The following is an 8,783-nucleotide window of genomic DNA, read 5'->3' as shown; positions in this document are numbered from 1 at the left end:
CAGGTTAGGTTTGGTGCGGCAAACAACATTAAATTCGGCAGGGTCTGTCGCACTATGCGACGTTGGAGCGGCAGCTGATTCATACGGCGTTCTCATGTGTCGAACCTAATGCATAAATTACTGTAACTTATTTTTCATATAACGGGACTCGTGATTGGGTCAAAATTGAGTGGCGTGGCCAGTCATGCATGAACCTCAAAGTCGTCGCTAAAATACCAGCATGTCTTCGATTTACGAGAAATGGGACTGTATAAGCGAGTTTCTTTAGCGCAAATTCATTTTTTTGCTTTTTCTTCGTGATAATAGCCCAGCTTATTAGATTTCCCTTTATCAAGTCGAATTAACCGGGAAAAAACCTGTCCAAATACAAACACTGAACCATGAGTTTGAATTTGCTTGCCTAAATCTTGCTATAACAACGAAATGTTAATCACAGCTTTTTTATTTGGACAGAGTTTCTTGAAGTCAGAACGCATATTTTCTCGTCGAAAATTGTTACCACCGGCTTCCAGAATTACGTTCGATGTAAGTACGCCGTCTGAACCAGCCGTCGCTCCAAAGTCGCTCTAAAGTCGAACTTTATCAAGTTTGGTTCGCAAATGAGTGGAGCAGCGTTTGGACCGGGCACTACTCTCCGAAGTATTTTCCTCGTCGTCATTTTCATGTTGATTCTCGGAAGTATTTTTCTTGTCGTCGTTTTCCTGTTGATTTTGAATCAACTGATTGAGCTGTATCAGAGCCTACCGTCCACTCTAATCCGTACAATCTTGACAAAGATTTATTTCGTTATCTTTGATATTGTCGTAAAAAAACAGATCGAATGTGGTTTAGCCTGGTCAGTACTCTTATCGACAACGAGTACGCGTCATCGCAGTGGTCAACAAGTTGTGGACTCAATCGGCTGCGCCTCGTGAGTCCACAACAAATTTTGACCACTGTGATGACGTAGAATATATTTATCTTTAGTTGAGTGTTATAAGATTGTTTTTAGTTTTTTATCATCTGAAATTTGAAGACTTTTTCGAATTCGCCACAACTAAGTGTACGAGAGCTAATCATTCATACAAACTTTATATCAAACCTGCCAAACTCAATTGTTACAAACATTCTTTTTTTATTAGAATAGTTAAGCTATGGAATAATTTACCAAGAGACTTAGTGGAAGCTGATAGCTTCCAGCTATTCCGATCCAAGCTCAAATTGTATCTGAATGTTTAATTAAGGATCCTTGTTTTTATATATTTTCTGTATTTCTCGTATTATTTTAGGGAGTTTTTACATAGGGTTCACCTCATAACTTCCTTTTCGAGACGTCTTTTCTTTTTTTATTTGTTGTTTTTATATGTATACTTTTGTAACTTTGCGTCTTGAATAAAGAATGTATGTATGTATGTAGAGCGCGGACGAGCCGCCATTTTGAAAACCGTCGAGGAGAAGGCCATGGGGACGAGGTTGCCAAGGTCTTCTCCCGACGAGCCACCATTTTGAAAATCTTCGAGGAGAAGGCCCCGGGGACGAAGTTGCTCTGAAATCTTGGCAAGTAAACGTGGCGGGCAGTTGCTGATTTAATTTTCATATATTCGAAAGACATCGCTCCAACTCCAAGACACTTAAAAACATGGGAAATTTTTCCAATGACCATTGTTGACCTTATAGAACTCGTATTCAAGGCATTTAGGAATCGTAAACGCAGTGATTTCGTTGATTGCCAACAGGTCAAATCGAGTGAACGAAACTATTTTTTCCTTAAACTGGAGTTACTACTGTTTGGACGATGAGTACAACTGTGAATGTAGTCAAATACGATATACCAAAGGTACCGGAGCAATTCATTTTTCGTAGAGTTTCGCTTGTTTGTGGCTTATTATTAAAACTGCGGCTGCATATTTGTATGCAAACGAACAATTACGTCTATAGTTCTTTGTTTTAGTCCGTTTTTTCAGTCCGTGATATTCACGTCTGAAAATTATGCTAAAATAATTATTCGCCTCAGGCTCAGTGAACATTGGTGAATATTAACATCGACTTCGTCTGGGTAAGTATTAAATTTCATTACCTTGGAGGAAAAGGTAAATATGAAACCGCTAAGCAGCACGGCTAGAAATCATTCTTGTGTGAAAAGATATAAATTAGATAGAGTAAAAACAGAGAGAGTTCCAACTAAAACAGTTGGACTTTAGTATGAGCTTTCAATATGCAAATAAAATCGCGTTGAGATTTCAGTTTACAATAAGCATTCTTCTGCCTCAGTGTCAATCACCGACATTCCTTTCGTCTCGAGACGAGTGACGTTGAAGAATTGCAGAATCGCATACTTCGAAGATGGAGCTGCTGTTATCAGAATATTTTACTCTTGGAAATATTTTCCTTGCCATTGTATTCTTGCTGATTCTAAATCAACTAATTGAGCTGTATCAGTTCAGGAACATGCCGCCGGGACCACGTCTGACAAGTTTGCCTTTTATAGGAAATCTGTTGAGCTTTGATGCTGGAGAAAAGCCTTCGCGAGGCCACAGCGAGATTTGTTTACATACTTCCTTGGCTTGCAAAGTGTGCACGGGAGGTTCTTTATGCTTGTGATAATGTTAATGATAACCAACCTTTATTTCATAACTTTTCACAAAATTTCTCGGAGTTAACGTGTATACATGCTTACTAGTGTATACTAAAGTGCAGTACGTGTATACTCGTATACGGGTTTAACTGCATTCTAGTAATAGAGATCGGTGAAACCTCTGCACACAACCGGTCAATTTCCTACTGTGCATGCGCGAATGTAACTACTTCAGCATGAATGTGTCGTGCTTTGTCATAATAAATAATAATAAATAAATATTTATATAGCGCCTATCCATGCCTGCTGTAGGCGCTGTACAATTAGCCAAAATGAGCTGTACTAATCTTCAGCTGTACTAATCTTAATCATGCGAAACGTTTACACGCAGTCAAATTTTTTCTAGTTACATATTTTAAGTAAATCTTGCACTTGAATTTCGAATTTTCTACCGTTTATTTGTTAGAGAAACTACAGAAATTTCGTAAAGTTCTACAAAGTACTGAGCAACAAAAGGAACAGACGAATTAAACCAAAATTGGCGTCGTTGAAGACCACGCTGTCCAGTGACTGCTTTGCAAACTGCAAGCTAGCTTCAGATAAACAAACCGAATTTGAACAACTTTGAACTTAATAACCTGCCTATGAACTCTCCATTCGTGCTTCTTTGACAATGAATAGCTTGTTACGGTGAGTTAATGAAAGATCAAAGATACCCAGTTGTTCATCAGACAAAAGTTTTAGATTTGAAGCGTAACGAACCCATCATCCGTGCAGTGTTGCCTTGCTAATAGTTCTTTTGTAGCCAATCACAGGGCTTTAGATAGTTGTCAGCAGTCTCGTCAACGGACATCGTTTTGAATCCTCTCTGTCGCGCGTAAGTGAAAAACCGGTTAAAACTTGTCAAAAACCAGTATTTTTTTAAAATTTATTCGTACCTGGTTGTGGACGGCAGCTCATCAAACGATCAAGCGATTGCAGCAGAGGTTCCCTCTTGTCTCTCACCGAGCAGAAAAAGAAGGGAATCACTGACTTGTGGGATATACTACATGGCTGCGGAGAGATACGAAATTTTTCTTCGAGAGCTAAAAACTGATATTTTTCCACATGACATTTTTCAACATTGTGTACAGTGAGCATCTGGATGGGGGTACGGTGATATACAACACAATACATGTACCATTTATTAGTTTCTCTCAAATGGGTATTTCGAATTGTATGTACAACTTACTGATATTTATTAAAACCATTACTACGTATCAAGGCTCATAAATATAATAGTATTAGCAAAACAAGGTTAAAAACGGTTCAATGCAATATAAAAAATCGCATATATATATCGTGGCAGAAGTGTTTTCAGGTCTTCTCTAACAAGCTTATCTGATGGTCCAACTTATTCCAACGTTTTAAGGACGGTGCCTCCTAAATACAAAGGTTTTTGCGCCAGGGTAGGACCACGCGCAGAAAGTAGATCTTTCTAAAGGCTATTAGAATCCATAAAGAAAAATTGGTGTAGCGGCGCATTTTTTCGAGATAATTAGCCTTGAATCTCATCAAAAATGTTGACATCAGCATTTTCTGAAAACGGAAGTAAATGACATCTCTTCACAGATTAACTTAGAATTCGCCTTTACATACAGAAAAGCAAATACATTTATCTTAAAACTGCGTGGTAAATGGTAACATAAAAACCATTTTTAGTATGTTTTTAATAACAAAATCGTTGCAACAGCGCTGTTAGCGTCTCTGACAACCTTCCTCTGGTTCAGCAAAAATACAGTCTAAATATCTTTCGCTCACAACCAGAAACTAATGACGTGTTGAAGAAGCTCGCCACTTCCATTTCATAGCATAAAATGTAGTGGTAACCACGCGTTTTTTTAAGTTATTGATCTTTTTTGAAAACTTTTACGATGCCCGTTACATTTTTTCCTGTCACCTCCCCAGTAAGTAAAACATTTACGTATCTCGCACTTGTTTTGCGCGCACTACGCCATCTGCAGGCACATGTTTATCTTCGATCCTCCTCCAAAAACCTCTTGAAAGTACCACCTGTCAAGTTAATAGGCTATGGTCATAGGTGTTTCTCTTTTGTAGCACCTAGCCTATGGAACCCTCTTCCGAACAATATAAGAGGGAGCGGCTCGCTATCAGATTTTAAGACTTGTATAAAGACATATCTTTTTAACAAATTTTATAACTAGACTTTTGGTTAGTTAGTTAATTAGTAGATTAGATAATTTAGCTAGTTAGTTAGTCAGTCACTTAGTTAAGTTAGTCAGTTTTTATTTAAAGGTTTTAATGATTCCTAGTTTTACTTTCAATTTTACAGCTTAGCTATTTTATTTGTTAGTAATTTTTTATCACTGATGTAAATTTTTAATGTAAATTTTATTTTTAATAACATTTTTTACTGTAAAGCGCCATCAGCCATGGATATGGCGCTATACAAATCTATTATTATTATTATTATTATTATTATTATGTTTATAGTTGGATTTCAGCATAATTTTCGACAGATAACAGCTGGTTTTTCAGCTGGAAGACGTTAACAGTTAATGGTTAGCGATATACTGCATGCTATTCTGGTATTCCTGGTTTAATTACAGGTTCATTAAACTTGATTTGGTCACAGTAAGAAAAGTTTGCGTTCATTTTAGTCGTGTACTTGGTAGCGTAGTTGATTGTGCAATGTCCATTGCAGCGCGCGCGTTGCCTTTAAAACATGACTTGCGTGATGCGCAGAACGTGTGCGCACCAACAAAAGTAGGCACCGTCCTTAAGGCACGACAGAAACTTTCTATACTTACTCAGATCAGGAGCCATAATCGGGGACGGAGACCGTAAGTGCGTACAATTTCTAGTATTGGGGCTGTCCCTATGATATGGGACAATTTTTCTATTTTTAGAACAAATTGCGCCATCCCGAGCGGCACACGCGCGTACATGCTGCGAGGATTTTTGCCGATGTAGCGCGGGAAAATGGCGTCCGAAATTCCCGAAATGTTTGATGCTTTTGGCCCACAACTCAATACGTTCATGTCTGTTGGAATTTTACTTCAGTATTTTCGTCGTAAGCTGCTCCAGTTTGAGTGAAGTAAGACAGTGTCGAATTTAGTTATGTGTCGCTTTATATCACTGACCAAGTTGTGTTCCGCTGTTTCTTTTGCAAGAGCTCCACATTACTCCACTCTAAGTTTCACATACTGTATGTTGAAGATCAACAGCTTTTCCAAAACACAGCAAAAAACTAGTTGAATATATTTGGATATAGCATTGTTTCAGGACTTCAAAGTTTCCCTTCTGTTGCCACACGCTTGCGAGGATTTCGCCAGAGTCTATCTCGACCGAAAAGTAAAAAAAAATAATAATAATTGCAAGTTTGAGTTTCGCCTGAATTGTAAGCAACGCTTGATGTTTTATCAAGGCCCAATAAGTGACAATAAAGTTTATTTCTGTAGATGCTGCTCAGTTTTGTTTGTCAGGTAAAAATCCAATAATTTGTCTGCTGTCGATGAATAAGAGCGCCCGCCGATGCGTGTTTTGTACAGTCAGTAAAACATGACAAATAATTGGACTTCCCCACTTTCGTGTGAAAACGTACATCGAACTCATATAATATCTTTAGTTTTTAAATATGCTTAAGGCTCACAAATGTTTTTAGCTATCAGTAAACTTCTTCAATCTTAGCTACATTATTAGTTAAATATCGCTTCATTTCTCAGCAGACACAGTTCAAATTTTGACCCTTTCCCAGGTACAAGTTTCCAGGTTCCCCATGCAGACTCACTACACTATATATTTGAGATTTTGAATCTTTATTTGCCATCCTAGGTACATTCGATGAACCAATAAAACGGACTCTATCATGCACTTAAACACTCCAGAGATACTTATTATGTCCGTTTTCCTTTGTTTCTGTTCAACCACAAAGCTTGAGAAAGAAGTATGGCACAGTGTATTCAATGAAGGTTGGCAGTTTTAAACTTGTGGTCGCTGACGATGCTGATTCTGTTAAGGAAGTGTTTGTTAAGAAGTCTGAAGTCTGAAGTCTGGTGATTATGTTGGACGGCCTCCATTTCACACCTATAATAATAATATAATAATAATAACTTTATTTAAGTGTCTAGTCTCCTAGCTAGCCTTAAGCTTACTAATCGGGGACACTGTTAAAATTAAAATATAATATAAGTATAAAAACGATTCCTGTCTATTTACATACGTTTCTACCTCACTCCGTATGTTTTGTACAAGCACAAGCAATAACTTCAAATAAACCATATAGGGAAATATAACACCCCTGTACAAAAAGGAAAACATGCAATTATTAGGCTGATCTAAAGTTCTCGCATTTAATGTTTTTCAAGTCGTGCGTTTTTCACATCCTGGAGGTTAACTCACTTATTTATAATTACAGAACAACTGTTCCTCCTGAGATCATGCCTATGAAATTTTACAAAGATACACGGAAGAAGGCGGTGTTTATTCTTGTGATGTTGGGTCAGCTTTAAAATTGTGTTCCGGTGAACCTTTTTTCTTCTTACATTTTGTACTTAAGGCGGAAAGGATATCGCTTTTGGGAACTATGGCCCTGGCTGGATGGTCCATCGCAAGCTGTTCATGACTGCTGTACGAAAGTATACCTCTGATCGGAAGCTGATGGAAGAAAATATATTTCAGCAGGCAGCAAGAATGATGCTGTACTATGAAGACCAAAAGGGAAAGGATTTTGATCCTGCACAGATTATTGACGAAAGTGTTACAAACGTGATTTGTCGAATCGCATTTGGAAAGCATTTAGATTCGTCCCATCCAGACTTACAAGAACTTCTGCACTTGCATAATGAGGCCACCTCAAACATTGAAACAAATGCGCAGATGTTTGTTTTGGATTTCTTTCCAATAGCAAAGTACTTTCCATTCAACGGTTACCAATCAGACCAGAAAATGGCCGACAGACTCTTTGAAATTATTCGTCATCTATTAGAGATACAGAAGGAAGAGTTCGACCCTACAGCGGACAGCGAAAACCTTACTGGAAGTCTCTTAAAGGAGAGAATTGCAGCTGAAAATGAGACTGGTGAGGAAAGCAAGTTACCTCTTTTATTAGATGACTGCATCGTCAACACCATGGAAGACATGTTCAGCGGTTTTCTGCCTATCAGTATCACCCTGCGTTGGACCATTGCATACCTGGTTCATCATCCCCAATGCCAAACAGAGATACAGGACCAGTTAGATGAAGTGGTTGGAAGGGACCGAATGCCTGGACTGGATGATCGTCCGCATCTTCCTCTAGTTCAGGCCACCATCATGGAAGTACTTCGACTAGCAAATATTGCTGAGGCGGCTCTTTCTCATTACACGTTGAAGGACACCTCGCTTGCTGGATACCGTGTTCCAAAGGATACGGTAGTGTTCGTCAATTTGATGAACGTTCATCTGGATCCAAACTGCTGGGAGAATCCCAACTCGTTCAACGCTCGCCGCCATATTGATGCTGATGGCCAGCTCATTACCACTGGTAATAAACAATGGTAACTTTCTGCCTTTCTCAGCAGGAGGCCGATTTTGTGCTGGTTTGGCACTGGCAAAGGTGAGATTATGTTGCCATCATTTGAGGGAAGAGGGGGTAGGGGTGAGCATCGACAAACCTGATGGCTAACTGCTAGTACCTAGCCCTATTGAGCCCTTATATAATTTGACAAACTGGGTCGCACTCTCTGCAGGCCCCTTCCCCAAACAGCAGTAACCAGCAGTTCTGGGATTTGTGGCACCCACTCTCAGCGTTAGGGATGTACAATTGTCTAATGGTAAATGTTTCAGAAAAACGGTATGGCGGTGTGGGTGGGATCAAGTGGCACATTCCACCAGAGCTTTTTCCGGTTTCTGTAGCCTCAAAGCGACCAGAAGTATTCTTCCCACCTCTTTCCAACCCCCCCCCCCGCCCCCCCCCCCCCCCCCAAGAAGGAATGCTAGTGTACCGCATGGCTACCCTTTAGCATTGAATTTGAAGGAACCCATTTTTATTCCTGGTTGGGGAGAGGTACTGTGAAAGTTAAGTGCCTTGCTTAAGAGCACTACACAATGAACCTGGACAGGACTTTAACCCAAATAGCCTAACCTGACAATTATTCCACGACGCCGCTCGAGATGGTGAATGAATGAGAGTGAGTTGCGAGTTAAAACGACCTCTGTGCCATTGTGCGGTGTGTTCTTAGACAAGGTA

At 39.3% G+C, this 8,783-nt stretch overlaps 1 pseudogene; it reads left to right on the top strand.

Annotated features, from left to right (window-relative positions):
• Positions 1-6,422: 6,422 nt before the first annotated feature.
• On the top strand, positions 6,423-8,494 carry LOC145494184 (steroid 17-alpha-hydroxylase/17,20 lyase-like; annotated as a pseudogene).
• The last annotated feature ends 289 nt before the right edge of the window (positions 8,495-8,783 follow it).

This window comes from Orbicella franksi, chromosome 8, assembly GCF_964199315.1.
Source record: "Orbicella franksi chromosome 8, jaOrbFran1.1, whole genome shotgun sequence".
Classification (NCBI taxonomy): Eukaryota; Metazoa; Cnidaria; class Anthozoa; order Scleractinia; family Merulinidae; genus Orbicella; species Orbicella franksi.
This window is presented reverse-complemented; position numbering and strand designations above follow the sequence as displayed.